This window comes from Ovis aries, chromosome 3 (assembly GCF_016772045.2).
Source record: "Ovis aries strain OAR_USU_Benz2616 breed Rambouillet chromosome 3, ARS-UI_Ramb_v3.0, whole genome shotgun sequence".
NCBI lineage: Eukaryota > Metazoa > Chordata > Mammalia > Artiodactyla > Bovidae > Ovis > Ovis aries.
The window spans coordinates 84,534,482-84,550,447 of record NC_056056.1 but is presented as its reverse complement, the minus strand read 5'-3'; the positions used below and the strand labels follow the sequence as shown (position 1 = coordinate 84,550,447).

Here is a 15,966-nt window from a genome sequence, read left to right as displayed (position 1 = left end):
GGTGGCAGTGAGGAGATACCCCTTGTCCAAGGTAAGAGAAAACCAAGTAAGACAGTAGGTGTGGCAAGGGGGCATCAGAGGGCAGACACACTGAAACAATACTCACAGAAAACTAGTCAATCTAATCACGCTAGGACTACAGTCTTGTCTAACTCAATGAAACTAAGCCATGCCCGTGGGGCCACGCAAGACGGGCGGGTCACGGTGGAGAGGTCTGACAGACTGTGGTCCACTGGAGAAGGAAATGGCAAACCACCTCAGTATTCTTGCCTTGAGAACCCCATGAATAGTATGAAAAGGCAAAATGGTAGGATACTGAAAGGGGAACTCCCCGGGTCAGTAGGTGCCCAATATGCTACTGGAGATCAGTGGAGAAATAACTCCAGAAAGAATGAAGGGATGGAACCAAAGCAAAAACAATACCCAGCTGTGGATGTGACTGGTGATAGAAGCAAGGTCTGATGCTGTAAATAGCAATATTGCATAGGAACCTGGAATGTCAGGTCCATGAATCGAGGCAAATTGGAAGTGGTCAAACAGGAGATGGCAAGAGTGAACGTCACATTCTAGGAATCAGCGAACTAAAATGGACTGGAATGGGTGAATTTAACTCAGATGACCATTACATCTACTACTGCGGGCAGGAATCCAGCAGAAGAAATGGAGTAGTCATCATGGTCAACAAAGGAGTCTGAAACACAGTATTTGGATGCAATCTCAAAAACGACAGAATGAACTCTCTTCGTTTCCAAGGCAAACTATTCAATAACACAGTAATCCAAGTCTATGCCCCAACCAGTAACGCTGAAGAAGCTGAAGTTGAATGGTTCTATGAAGACCTACAAGACCTTTGAGAACTCACACCCCAAAAAGATGTCCTTTTCATTATAGGGGACTGGAATGCAAGAGTAGGAAGTCAAGAAACACCTGGAGTAACAGGCAAATTTGGCCTTGGAATGTGGAATGAAGCAGGGCAAAGGCTAATAGAGTTTTGCCAAGAAAATGCACTGGTCATAGCAAACACCCTCTTCCAAAAACATAAGACTCTACACATGGACATCACCAGATGGTCAACACCGAAATCAGATTGATTATATTCTTTGCAGCCAAAGATGGAGAAGCTCTATACAGTCAACAAAAACAAAACCAGGAGCTGACTGTAGCTCAGATCATGAACTCCTTATTGCCAAATGCAGACTTAAATTGAAGAAAGTAGGGAAAACCACTAGACCATTCAGGTATGACCTAAATCAAATCCTTATGATTATACAGTGGAAGTGAGAAATAGATTTAAGGGACTAGATCTGATAGACAAAGTGCCTGATGAACTATGGAATGAGGTTCGTGACATTGTACAGGAGACAGGGATCAAGACCATCCCCATGGAAAAGAAATGCAAAAAAGCAAAATGGCTGTCTGGGGAGGCCTTACAAATAGCTGTGAAAAGAAGAGAAGTGAAAAGCAAAGGAGAAAAGGAAAGATATAAGCATCTGAATACAGAGTTCCAGAGAATAGCAAAAAGAGATAAGAAAGCCTTCCTCAGCAATCAATGCAAATAAATTGAGGAAACAACAGAATGGGAAAGACTAGAGATCTCTTCAAGAAAATTAGAGATACCAAGGGAACATTTCATGCAGAGATGGGCTCGATAAAGGATAGAAATGGTATGGACCTAAGAGAAGCAGAAGATATTAAGAAGAGGTGGCAAGAATACACAGAAGAACTGTACAAAAGTGATCTTCAAGACCAAAATAATCACGATGGTGTGATCACTCACCTAGAGCCAGACATCCTGGAATGTGAAGTCAAGTGGGCCTTAGAAAGCATCACTATGAACAAAGCTAGTGGAAGTGATGGAATTCCAGTTGGGCTATTTCAAATCCTGAGAGATGATGGTGTGAAAGTGCTGCACTCGATATGCCAGCACATTTAGAAAACTTGGCAGTGGCCACAGGACTGGAAAAGGTCAGTTTTCATTCCAACCCTAAAGAAAGGCAATGCCAAAGAATCCTCAAACTACCACACTATTGCACTCATCTCACATGCTAGTAAAGTAATGCTCAAAATTCTCCAAGCCAGGGTTCAGCATTACGTGAACTGTGAACTTCCAGATGTTCAAGCTGGTTTTAGAAAAGGCAGCGGAACCAGAAGTTAATGGCCAGCATTTGCTGGATCATCGAAAAAACAAGAGAGTTCCAGAAAAAACAACTTTTTCTGCTTTATTGATATGCCAAAGCCTTTGACTGTGTGGATCACATAAACTGTGGAAAATTTTGAAAGAGATGGGAATACCAGACCGCCTGACCTGCCTCTTGAGAAATCTATATGCAAGTCAGGAAGCAACAGTTAGAACTGGACTTGGAAAAACAGACTGGTTGCAAATAGGAAAAGGAGTATGTCAAGGCTGTATATTGTCACCCTGCTTATTTAACTTCTATGCAGAGTACATCATGAGAAACGCTGGGCTGGAAGAAGCACAGGCTGGAATCAAGATTGCCGGGAGAAATATCAATAACCTCAGATATGCAGATGACACCACCCTTATGGCAGAAAGTGAAGAGGAACTAAAAGCCTCTTGAAAGTGAAAGAGGAGAGTGAAAAATTTGGCTTAAGGCTCAATATTCAGAAAACGAAGATCATGGCATCTAGTCCCATCACTTCATGGGAAATAGATGGGGAAACATTGGAAACAGTGTCAGACTTTATTTTTTGGGGCTTGAAATTCACTGCAGAAGGTGACTGCAGCCATGAAATTAAAAGATGCTTACTCCTTGGAAGAAAAGTTATGACCAACCTAGATAGCGTATTCAAAAGCAGAGACATTACTTTGCCAACAAAGGTCTGTCTAGTCAAGGCTACGGTTTTTCCAGTAGTGATGTATGGATGTGAGAGTTGGACTGTGAAGAAGGCTGAGCGCCGAAGAATTGATGTGTTTGAACTGTGGTGTTGGAGAAGACTCTTGAGAGTCCCTTGGACTGCAAGGAGATCCAACCAGTCCATTCTGAAGGAGATCAGCCCTGGGATTTCTTTGGAAGGAATGATGCTAAAACTGAAACTCCAGTACTTTGGCCACCTCATGCAAAGAGTTGACTCATTGGAAAAAACTCTGATGCTGGGAGGGATTGGGGGCAGGAGGAACAGGGGAGGACAGAGGATGAGATGGCTGGATGGCATCACTGACTCGATGGACGTGAGTCTGAGTGAACTCTGGGAGGTGGTGATGGACAGGGAAGCCTGGTGTGCTGCGATTCATGGGGTTGCAAAGAGTCGGACACGACTGAACGACTGAACTGAACTGAACTGAACAACTTATATAAAGGTTGTTCATTTATTTTAGTCAACAAATCTGTCATGGTCCTAGTCATCTTGGCTTGAATCTCCAGCATTGGTGTCTGACTTTTTAAATCCCCTCTGGTTGACTTATTCACTATTTTTATTCCTAATATTTCTGGCATCTTTTCCTTTGCTTCCAGTATTGCCCTCCTGATTCTTATCACACTTGCCTGGGTGATCTGAAGTCCTTCTCGGCACTTCACCACCACTGCTAGAGCAGTTCTTAATCTCTCTTTTTCCATCATGTCATTCTTCTTTTCTTCATTGCCTAAGATCTTAGTGCTGTTTGAACCCTCTACTCTCTAAATCTAATCAGTATTTCCACATTTATCTTAAACTTTTCATTACAAAAATTCTAGGAGGACCAGGCTGTTCACTCTCCCATGAACATAACTTGTTCATTACTGTCTCTGGGTTCACATGGTTTTCCATTCCTGCAATTCAAGCTCTTTCTCTACTAGTTTACTCTCATAGACCGTTCAAAGCTCAAGTCTCAATTTCCCCATCAATACTTCTCTGGCCATCTCTGTTTTAAAGACTTTTTTCTCCTTCTGAACCCATTCACATTTGCAGAGCACATTGCAAATCAGCCAAGAACTTCCATAAGGCACAATCAACTCCTCACCTGTCTTTCTGCAACTGTCACCATGTCCTAAATTCTTTCCACTGTTACTATGGATGAACTCTGCAGGTATCTACCTAAGTCACTGCTGCTACTGCTAAGTTACTTCAGTTGTGTCCGACTCTGTGCGACCCCATAGACGGCAGCCCACCAGGCTCCTCTGTTCCTGGGACTCTCCAGGCAAGAACACTGGAGTGGGTTGCCATTTCCTTCTCCAATGCATAAAAGTGAAAAGTGAAAGTGAAGTCGCTCAGTCATGTCCGACTTAGCAACCCCATGGACTGCAGTCTACCAGGCTCCTCCACCCATGGGATTTTCCAGGCAAGAGTACTGGAGTGGAGTGCCATTGCCTTCTCCCCTACCTAAGTCAACCTCTCCACTTATCTACCAGATTTCACCTCAGCATTTCTGCTTCTCTTTTCTGTATCAATTTCTCCGTCCCTCCTGGATAATTTCCATCAGTACATAGCATGCTGTTATCTTCTCATTTTCAAAAAAACCCAAACAAACCCTCTCTTAATCCCACTTCTTCCTCTATTCATTTTTTTCTCTTTCCTTTTACAGCAAAACTCCTTGAAAAAGTAGCTAGTCTGCACTGCTGTAACTTCTCTCTTACTGTTCTGACTTGAACGCATTCCAGACGAGCTTGCATCCCCAATGGTCTGCTGAAAGTGCTGTTAGTAAGATCACCAAAGACCTCCTCTTTTTCTTAAATCCAGTGGTCAGTTCTTATTTCTCATCTTGCTAGACCAATCAGAAACGTTTCAACCTTGATGACTTTCTTCTATTTGAAACACTGTTTCCGCTTGGCTTCCCAGACTTCTCTCTGCCCGTGCCTCTCCAGTCTTTTTGCTGGTTGCTACTTATCTCCTGCACTTCCCTGATGGCTCAGATGGTAAAGCATCTGCCTGCAATGTGGGAGACCTGGGTTCGATCCGTGGGTTGGGAAGATCCTCTGGAGAAGGAAATGGCAACCCACTCCAGTACTCTTGCCTGGAAAATCCCATGGATGGAGGAGAGTGATAGGCTACAGTCCATGGGGTCGCAAAGAGTCGGACACGACTGACCGACTTCACTTTCTCATCTCTTAGACCTCAACTTGTAACAGTTTTCTGTGTCTCAGTCCTTGCCCCTCTTGTCTCATCTCGTCTCATGGTGTAAAGTACCATCTATAAGTGGATTCTGTTAGCCCCCAAATTTCTATCTTTACCTGAACCTCTTCCCTGAGCCTTAGATGTGTGTATCCAATTGCTCACTCAGCATCTCCACTTAGACATCTAATAGGCATCTCAGTGCATCCCAGATCTAGCTGCTGAGACTGTCACTGCTCCAGCCTACACTCTCCATAGCCTCCCTGTGTCCATTGCTGATAACTCCACCCAGTCCCTTTCTTTCTCTCTCATTGTATGCACTAGCAAATCCTTTTGGTACTACTTTCAATATTGATCTGGAATCCAACCACTTATCATCATTCTACTATTATCACCCAGTTTAAAACATTGTCATCTCTCTGCTGCTAAGTCACTTCAGTCGTGTCCAACTCTGTGTGACCCCATAGACAGCAGCCCACCAGACTCCTCTGTCCCTGGGACTCTCTTGGCAAGAATCCTGGAGTGGGTTGCCATTTCCTTCTCCAATGCATGCATGCATGCTAAGTTGCTTCAGTCGTGTCCGACCCTGTGCGACCCTATGGACAGCAGCCCACCAGGCTCCTCTGTCCACAGGATTCTCCAGGTAAGAATCCTGGAGTGGGTTGCCATTTCCTTCTCCAAGTCATCTCTCTATAATCACACAAATAGCAGGTAAGAGTAAAGGTCCTGGAGTCATAGAATGCAGGCTTCAGTCCAGGCTCTGCCACTTACTGAGGGTATGGTCTTGGGCAAGTTATTTACCCCTTCTGTGATTCAGTTTCCTTATTTGTAAAATAAGGATAATGATGATGATGACTGGTACAAGGTTAAGTTAAAAAAAAAAAAGAATATATATATATATATGAAAGCGCTTAGAACAATGCCTGGCAAATAGAAGGTAATCAACACATGTCAGCTGCATACCATTATGTATGTATAATCTATAAAGCCATAAAAGCTCCATGACCATAGATGGGAAATAGTAGGCAAGAAGATAAGGGGAACTGTCAAAATGGCCATTCTCCTAAGCATCAGCCATCCAAATCTTTAAATACCCAAACCCTTACTGAACTAGGCTGGGGGATAATTGTTCCCACCCACTCTGGACTGTGCTTAATGCTTGATATATTGCTTACTTGGTGAAATTTTAATCTACAAATTTATAGAATGATGGCATATAGCGAACATCTCCTGATCACGCTGTGCTGTGCTTAACTATTAGTTATTGTCACCTCTTTTCCCTTTGTCTCGAGAGTACTTCTATGCTACTCTTCTCCAAATCTCCTTTCAGTTCCCAGGAATCTCAGACAACCTTAGTTCTGATCCTGGCTCTGTTCTGGGTTGACCTCCTCTTTTCAGGATGCTGTATGTAGTTTGCTGTCATCGCTACCAAATATAACATTGAAAAGAGTGTTCTATAAGCCCAGTTAACAATGCTGCCCTGAGAGCCATTTTCAGTTCTCATTTTATTGACACAAAGAACCTGGGCTTCTTTGCAAAAGTGGTTGATATGGAAAAGGCTGAACTGCTGAGTGAGGATGGAAAAAGCAAGTAATTCAAACTCTGTCCATACTATTCAGGACCAAAAAAACCAGGTAGCTTTCAGAAAAGGAAATGGAGAAATGAAAGAATTTCTTTAAATATTCAGCAAGTCCTGAAGCAGGGATCAAACTTCACTGTTTAAAACTTCAGGTATTTCTTTTGGCTAAATTCCAAGATTCTCTGGGGAGAAGAATCTGTTGTGTGTTTGTTTCAGTGGGGCTCATGAGGGCACATGGTGGCCTGGCTGGAAAACACTAAGCGACATCTCCCCCACCATTTGCCCCTTCCATGACTTGCCACTTGTTCAAGGCTCTTGATCCCATGCAGATCGCAGACACAAAATAAATTAGGCAGATGGAGCTCATGCATCAAAGCCACCTACCTGGACTCCTTTTTGACCATTGGTGCTTTTCTCTCTCTCTCTTTTTTTTCAGTCAACCTCATAAATCTGACCCTGACAAGGTCTATCTCTCCATACTGATAGTCAGAGGTGAAATGGTAATTTGCCCTCAGGCTTTCATCTGCTTCTCCACTTGAGCACCATCAGTGCCATGCGGTAAGGTGGCTCAGTGGTAAAGGATCCACGTGACAATGCAGGAGACCCAGGAGCTCGGGAAGATCCCCTGAAGGAGGAGATGACAACCCACACAGTGTTCTTGTCTGGAAAATCCCATCAACAGAGCAGGTTAGTGGGCTACAGTCCATGGGGTCACGAAGAATCGGACATAACTGAGCATCCACACACACCCATTTATTACAGGGGCTCAGGTGTAGCTGAGCAGAGATGTGTGCCAAGTCCTGCCAAACTGGTGACTCCTTCCAAAAGAACAGGATGGTTCTCCAAGCACTGTGCGCATCTGATGATTACACTGCCAAGAGCTGTAAAGAACACAATACATTGTTATGTCTTCTTCAGAATATCTGCTTCATAATAGCTATTCATGTATTGGCTAATGATTACCTGGAGTCAAATAATTTTTCAAGAGGCTTATCCAAATCAAGGATTGAAGGAAAAAAACAGCGTTATCAGGGTGGTAACATTGCTCTCTGAGGGGAGGAGGGCAAATGCCTCTGTGTTGAATTCACCATGTTCAGGGACGTTTGACTCAATTTTTGTGCCCTGGTCTTGAGCCTGTGAGTCTGGGATGTCAATTTTGATCGTGTGGGCAAAGTTTAGATTTCTCATCACTTGTGGAGAGCTGCCTTCTGCCTTCTGGGAGCTGCATCTTGGCTGGGTCTTGGGTCGTTTCTGAGTCTTTGCCTTTTTCTGCCTGCTCTTCTTGGAGGAGGCTGTCTCTTTTTCTCCTCTCATCCAGATGCTATTTATATGCGGCTTATGTTCCCCTGTCCTCTCTGGGTTTCCCCAGCTCCTTGCATGGGGAGGGGACACCCAGGTTCTCCCTCTGTTCCTCTGATGTGATTTGTATCCATAAAAATGGGCAGTCATTTTCTACAGACACCTTTCTATCTAGTCCATTTTAGAGACCTTGAGGGTTGGAGATACCTTATCATACTCTGGCAGCTTTTATTTTGGCCATTTACAAAATACCATTAAACTTCTTTTATTGGTTCATAATAAAATAACCTATTGAAAGAGCATCATGCTTTCTCATACTTTTGAATGCCCATCATTTCACCAGTACTATAGATGACTTATGTTTGTTGGTGCTTTATGGTAAACTCCAGGCTTTTCACTGGGCACAGTCCTTGGGAGAATAGTGTTCTGTACCCCGTGGAGACTGTGGCCTGCAGGTGTGAGCAGCCACCGGATACCTGTGTTGAAGATGGTGAATGACGAGCCATCACAGCTGCCACGCACACGGTGCAGTTATTACAGGCCAGCCTTCTCATTCTCTACGATGCTAATGCTTCATTTTCATTATGTGTTTGGTTCTCATAGCAGCTCTAAGAAGGATATTATTACTCTGATCCCCATTTTACAGATGAGGAAACAAAGGCTTGGAGATACTAAGTAAATCCTGCTTCCCACAAAACAGAGGAGCCTGGCAGGCTACAGTCCAGGGGGTTGCGAGAGTCCGACACAACTTGGCAACTAAACCACCCCCACCACAAAACGATCACATAGAATTTGAGCCCAAGCCCCTCTGACCTCACACCCTGGACTCCATATGTCTTGTTGCTATGTCATCAAAGCGTATCACTAGACTCTCCCGGCTTGGCTTTGGGGACATGCATTTTATTGGTTTCCTTCCTACCTTTCTTCGTGGTCTCCTCTGTGGCTCTTCCTCTCCCTGTGGAGCTTTCAATGCTTGAGAGTCTTAGAGTCTGCCTTGACCAGACCTCCTAGTTTTCCTAGCTACGCTCTCCCCTAGGCAATCTCACCTAGTTCTGTGAACTTAAATATCAACATGCATTTAACACCTATCTGCTGACATCTCTACAATCAAAACTTCCTTCCTTGACTCTCAGATTCACACATCCAACTGTGATTTCTAAATGGCATCTCAAACTTTTGTCATTATTCAATTGCTCAGTCATGTCCAACTCTGGGCGACCCCATGGACTGCAGCATGCAAGACTTCCCTGTCCTTCACTATCTCCCAGAGTTTGCACAAACTCATGTCCATTGATGTCAATGGTGCCATCCAACCATCTCCTCCTCTGTTGCCCCCTTCTCCTCCTGCCCTCAATCTTTGCCACCATCAGGGTCTTTTCCAGTGAGTCAGCTCTTTGTATCAGGTGGTCAAATTATTGGAGCTTCAGCATCGGACCTTCCAATGAATATTCATGGTTGATTTCCTTTAGGATTGACTGGTTTTATCTCTTTCCTCTCCAAGAGACTCTCCAGAGTCTTCTCCAACACCACATTTCAAAAGCATCAGTTCTTCAGCACTCAACCTTGTTTATGGTCCAACATTCGGATCCATACATGACTACTGGAAAAACCATAGCCTTGACTATAGGGACCTTTGTCGGCAAAGTGATCTCTGCTTTTTAATACACTGTCTAGGTTTGTCATAGATTTTCTTCCAAGGGAGCAAGTGTCTTTTCATTTCATGGCTGCAGTCACCATCTGCAGTGATTTTGGAGCCCAAGAAAATAAAATCTGTCACAGTTCCCATTTTTTTTCCCACCTAGTTGTAATGAAGTGATGGGACCAGATACCATGATCTTAGTTTTTTGAATGTTGAGTTTTAAGCCAGCTTTTTCACTCTCCTCTTCCATCTTCATCAAGAGGCTCCTTAATTCTTCACCTTCTGCCATAAGTGTGGTGTCATCTGCATAATTGAGGTTATTGATATTTCTCCCAGCTATCTTGATGCCAGCTTGCACTTCATCCAGCCCAGCATTTTGCATGATGTACTCTGCACAGAAAAGGCAAAATGATAGGATACTGAAAGAGGAACTCCCCAGGTCGGTAAGTCCCCAATATGCTACTGGAGATCAGTGGAGAAATAACTCCAGAAAGAATGAAGAGATGGAACCAAAGCAAAAACAATACCCAGTTGTGGATGTGACTGGCAATAGAAGCAAGGTCTGATGCTATAAAGAGCAATAGTGCATAGGAACCTGGAATGTCAGGTCCATGAGTCAAAGCAAATTGGAAGTGGTCAAACAGGAGATGGCAAGAGTGAACGTCGACAGTCGACATTCTAGGAATCAGCGAACTAAAATGGACTGGAATGGGTGAATTTAACTCAGATGACCTACTGTGGGCAGGAATCCCTTAGAAGAAATGGAGTAGCCATCCTCGTCAACAAGAGTCTGAAATGCAGTACTTGGATGCAATCTCAAAAACGACAGAATGATCTCTCTTCGTTTCCAAAGCAAACCATTCAATATCACAGTAATCCAAGCCTATGCCCCAACCAGTAACACTGAAGAAGCTGAAGTTGAATGGTTCTATGAAGACCTACAAGACCTTTTAGAACTCACACCCAAAAAAGATGTCCTTTTCATTATAGGGGACTGGAATACAAAAGTAGGAAGTCAAGAAACACCTGGAGTAACAGGCAAATTTGGCCTCAGAATACGGAATGAAGCAGGGCAAAGGCTAATAGAGTTTTGCCAAGAAAATGCACTGGTCATAGCAAACACCCTCTTCCAACAACACAAGGGAAGACTGTACATGTGGACATCACCAGATTGTCAACACCGAAATCAGATTGATTACATTCTTTGCAGCCAAAGATGGAGAAGCTCTATCCAGTCAACAAAAACATGACCAGGAGCTGACTGTGGCTCAGGTCATGAACACCTTATTGCCAAATTCAGACTCAAATTGAAGAAAGTGGGGAAAACCACTAGATCATTCAGGTATGACCTAAATCAAATCCCTTATGATTATACAGTGGAAGTGAGAAATAGATTTAAGGGACTAGATCTGATAGACAGAGTGCCTGATGAACTATGGAATGAGGTTCGTGACATTGTACAGGAGACAGGGATCAAGACCATCCCCATGAAAAAGAAATGCAAAAAAGCAAAATGGCTGTCTGGGGAGGCCCTACAAATAGCTGTGAAAAGAAGCGAAAAGCAAAGGAGAAAAGGAAAGATATAAGCATCTGAATGCAGAGTTCCAGAGAATAGCAAAAAGAGATAAGAAAGCCTTCCTCAGCAATCAATGCAAATAAATTGAGGAAACAACAGAATGGGAAAGACTAGAGATCTCTTCAAGAAAATTAGAGATACCAAGGGAACATTTCATGCAAAGATGGGCTCGATAAAGGACAGAAATGGTATGGACGTAACAGAAGCAGAAGATATTCAGAAGAGGTGGCAAGAATACACAGAACTGTACAAAAACAATCTTTAAGACCAAGATAATCACAATGGTGTGATCACTCATCTAGAGCCAGACATCCTGGAATGTGAAGTCAAGTGGGCCTTAGAAAGCATCACTATGAACAAAGCTAGTGGAGGTGATGGAATTCCAGTGGAGCTATTTCAAATCCTGAAAGATGATGGTGTGAAAGTGCTGCACTCAATATGCCAGCAAAGTTCGAAAACTTAGCAGTGGCCACAGGACTGGCAAAGGTCAGTTTTCATTCCAATCCCAAAGAAAGGCAATGCCAAAGAATGCTCAAACTACCGCACAATTGCACTCATCTCTCATGCTAGTAAAGTAATGCTCAAAATTCTCCAAGCCAGGCTTCAGCAATACGTGAACCGTGAACTTCCTGATGTTCAAGCTGGTTTTAGAAAAGGCAGAGAAACCAGAGATCAAATGGCCAACATCTGCTGGATCATGGAAAAACCAAGAGAGTTCCAGAAAAACATCTATTTCTGCTTTATTGATATGCCAAAGCCTTTGACTGTGTGGATCACAATAAACTGGAAAATTTTGAAAGAGATGGGAATACCAGACCACCTGACTTGCCTCTTGAGAAACCTATACACAGGTCAGGAAGCAACAGTTCCTGACCTGGAAGCAACTGGACATGGAACAACAGACTGGTTGCAAATAGGAAAAGGAGTACGTCAAAGCTGTATATTGTCACCCTGCTTATTTAACTTCTATGCAGAGTACATCATGAGAAACGCTGGACTGGAAGAAACACAAGCTGGAATCAAGACTGCTGCTCACATATGCAGATGACAGCACCCTTATGGCAGAAAGTGAAGAGGAACTAAAAGCCTCTTGATGAAAGTGAAAGTGGAGAGCCAAAAAGTTGGCTTAAATCTCAACATTCAGAAAACTAAGATCATGGCATCTGGTCCTATCACTTCATGGCAAATAGATGGGGAAACAGTGGAAACAGTGTCAGACTTTATTTTTTTGGGCTCGAAATTTACTGCAGATGGTGACTGCAGCTATGAAATTAAAAGATGCTTACTCCTTGGAAGAAAAGTTATGACCAACCTAGACAGCATATTGAAAAGCAGAGACATTACTTTGCCAACAAAGGCCCGTCTAGTGAAGGCCATGGTTTTTCCAGTGGTCATGTATGGATGTGAGAGCTGGACTGTGAAGAAAGCTGAGTGCTGAAGAATTGATGCTTTTGAACTGTGGTGTTGGAGAAGACTCTTTAGTGTCCTTTGGACTGCAAGGAGATCCAACCAGTCCATCCTAAAGGAGATCAGTCCTGGGTTTTCATTGGTAGGACTGATGCTAAAGCTGAAACTCCAATACTTTGGCCACCTCATGCAAAGTGTTGACTTTTGGAAAAGACCCTGATGCCGGGAGGGATTGGGGGCAGGCGGAGAAGCTGACGGCAGAGGATGAGATGGCTGGATGTCATCACCTACTTGATGGACATGAGATTGGGTAAACTCCGGGAGTTGGTGATGGACAGGGAGGCCTTGCGTGCTGCAGTCCATAGGGTTGCAAAGAATCAGACACGACTCAGCGACTGAACTGACTGACTGACTCTGCATTGATGTTAAATAAGCAGGGTGACAATATACAGCCTTGATGTACTACTTTCCCAATTTTAAATCAGTCTACTGTTTCATGTCTGGTTCTAACTGTTGCTTCTTGACCTGCATACAGGTTTCTCAGGAGACAGGTAATGTGGTATGGTATTCCCATCTCTTGAATTTTCCACAGTTTGGAAATGGCAACCCACTCCAATATTCTTGCCTGGAAAATCCCATGAACAGAGGAGCCTGGCAGGCTACAGTCCATGGGGTTGCGAAGAGTCAGACACAAGTGAAGCCACTTAGCGCACACACAGTCAAAGGCTAACATGCCGCAAGTAGAATTCTTTATTTCCTTCCCAAGAACATCAGACACCTCAATACATGATACCACCATGCAAACACCCAAACCAGAAGTGTCAGCCTGGCTCTTGATCTCACCTTTTCTTCATATAGACTGCCAGTAATTCTGTGAGTTCAACCTTGACCCACTTTTCTTCCCCCACTGCTGTGTCTTTAGTCTAAGCTACTAACATCCCTTGTCTGAACTATTGCAATAGCCTATTTCCCCTGGTTTCCCTGCTTTCATACTTGCCATCCCCAGCCCCAATTCATTTCCCACTTAATGATGTTTAATATATGAATCAGGGAATTCCCTGGTGGCATAATAGCTAAGGCTCCATGCTCCCAAAGCAGGGGGGCAGGGTTTGATCCCTGGTCAGGGAACTGATCCTATGTGCCACAACCGAAGATCCCTTCTGCCAAAACTAAGACCCAGCACAGCCAAACCAATGAATTTACTAAATATTTTTTTAAAGAAAGAAGAAAAGGACTAATTACATGTCCCTATAGGTCCAATATTGCCCATGGGCCATCAATTTAAAAATAATAATAAATACAATTAAAATAAAATTAAATCAATTTGGGCCCCTCCCCGCCTTGAAGCTCTCCAAAGATTTTCTTTTGACTGAAGACCAAATTCTATAGAATGTCCTTCAAGGCTATGCATGAACTGGCAGTTGACTAACTTTGCAACTGAATCTCATACCTCTCACTGCCTCATTCACTGCTCTTTAGCTACAGGGGTGTCTTTCCAGTTCCTCAGTGATATAAAGCCCTTTCATGCCTCAGGACCTTTGCACTGGCAGTTCCCTCTCCTTGGAACACTCTCTCCCTGACCCGCAGGTGCTCACTACATGTTAACTGAACAAACAAGAAGAGTATGGATAGATTGCCTCTCCTACAAGAGTAAGACGAATAATCACGTGAAAAAAAAGTATGTCATTAATAACTTGTTTAGCTATTAGTATTTATGACATTTAAGCAATATGGGCTTGGTATGATTAGGCTATGGGTTTTCTGAAGCATGTTTCAGGGAGGAGTGGGAGGAAACATATTTAGCATGTGTTAACGATGACTCATTGATCCTGAGAGGTAGATGCTGATACCCCTGTTTTTCTGAATCTGTGCGGCTCGGCGAGGTTAGGTCGCTGGCTAAGGATGAGTGGGTGAGAAGCAGTGGGTCTGAAATTTATAGGTGGTGTGGCTCTAGTGCTTGTGTGCTCCCCGAATCCTGGTGCCTTTGGGAGGGTAAAACGCAGAGAAGAGATTCGAGGTAGAAAGGAGAGACGCCTGGAGACACTAGCTTTTTTTGTTCACCTGGACAGCATCTCTAGCTGCTGTGATCAGAGAGACTAGGTATCTCTGCCTGGGTTGTCAGATATAGCCTGAGTGAGCTGAACTATCCCTCAACTTAGAAACCCAGTATCCATACACACAGATAAGGCAGGGAATACAGTTAGGTATGGCAATTAATGAGCCACCATCTGCTAAAACATCACACTCTGAGTGGGACTTAACATGGTTATGGGTTTCTTTGAACGTGGATTTTTTTTTCCCCCAACCATATGTGCTTAAAGGCTCTAAAAAGGAAACAGCTTAATCCAGGAATGTGAAAAAGAATGGTGACATTCCGTGGTGTGTCAGTGAAATGAGAAATTTATCAGGCACCATCTATTTTGGGGCTTTGTGGTATTTTCTGGTTCCAGGCTTCCAGTTAGTGACAAAATGGCAAGATGAATTACCACATGTGTGGGGTAGGTAGAGAGGAGCACCATAGTAGGTGCTACTTCTAAAATTTACTTTTGGCTTTGCCCTGGACTCAACTGACACATATATAGAAAATACCCTGTTTCCTCCAAGGCCTCTCTGAGATAGCATGTATTCCACTTGGCTTAACCATATTCTTCCTACTGAGAATGGATCTGTCCATGCCAGATTTCCCTATTTGTCTGTGTTGAATATTGTTTGCACCTCTGTGATAGCACTCAGTCCAAGCATCTCTCTTTATGGCCTCTTGCGTTTCTCTCTTCCTCCTCCTCCACTAACCTAAAGCTCCCTGAGGGCACAGGCCATACTTTTCATCATTTCAACATCATCCAGTATGACCCAGCAAAATAACTTACATTGGGGGTACTCAATAAATGCTGAATTAAAATAAAATTGTTACAGGGGAACAGTTTAGAATGATGACATTAATGCAAGATACCTCAATTATTTACAGAAATGACATATTGTAGGTCAACAACATATTGACTCTATCTTTACATTAAATGCTGGAAAAATGTCTAATAGTACCAAGAATAAACCCCCTACTCTTTATGAAAGCTAGAGTGTGATTTTGATTAAACTTCACAGTTTAAAATCTGTGGAATCCAAACGTTTGAAATGAGGAGAGAGATTACTTTTGGTTTCAGCACTGGGGCAAAAGGGCCTTTTAGAATATTCATGGTTATAGCAGGGTTAACTTGGCATGGGTATGTCAATAAATCATTGCCATAGCTCTGTGATGATTGGGTCTCTCTCTCCCTGTGTGTGTGTGTGTGTGTGTGTGTGTGTACCTTTTTGTAGGAAAATTTAAGAACTTCCTGACTATATAGAGAAATGCAACGAATGTCATAAAGCACCTAGGTATTATGATAAGTGTGAGAAGGCAAAAGTGTTTTGTTTTCTAAATAT

General features: G+C 43.2%; 1 protein-coding gene across 1 annotated transcript in view; it reads left to right on the top strand.

Moving 5' to 3' along the window:
• Positions 1–15,966, top strand: part of TMEM178A (transmembrane protein 178A) — a 294,367-nt gene that overhangs the window by 216,482 nt on the left and 61,919 nt on the right. Inside the window, exon 10 of the mRNA XM_015094419.4 lies at positions 7,062–7,312. The gene's annotated coding sequence lies outside the window, so the exon portion shown is untranslated. The remainder of the gene's footprint in view (positions 1–7,061; positions 7,313–15,966) is intronic.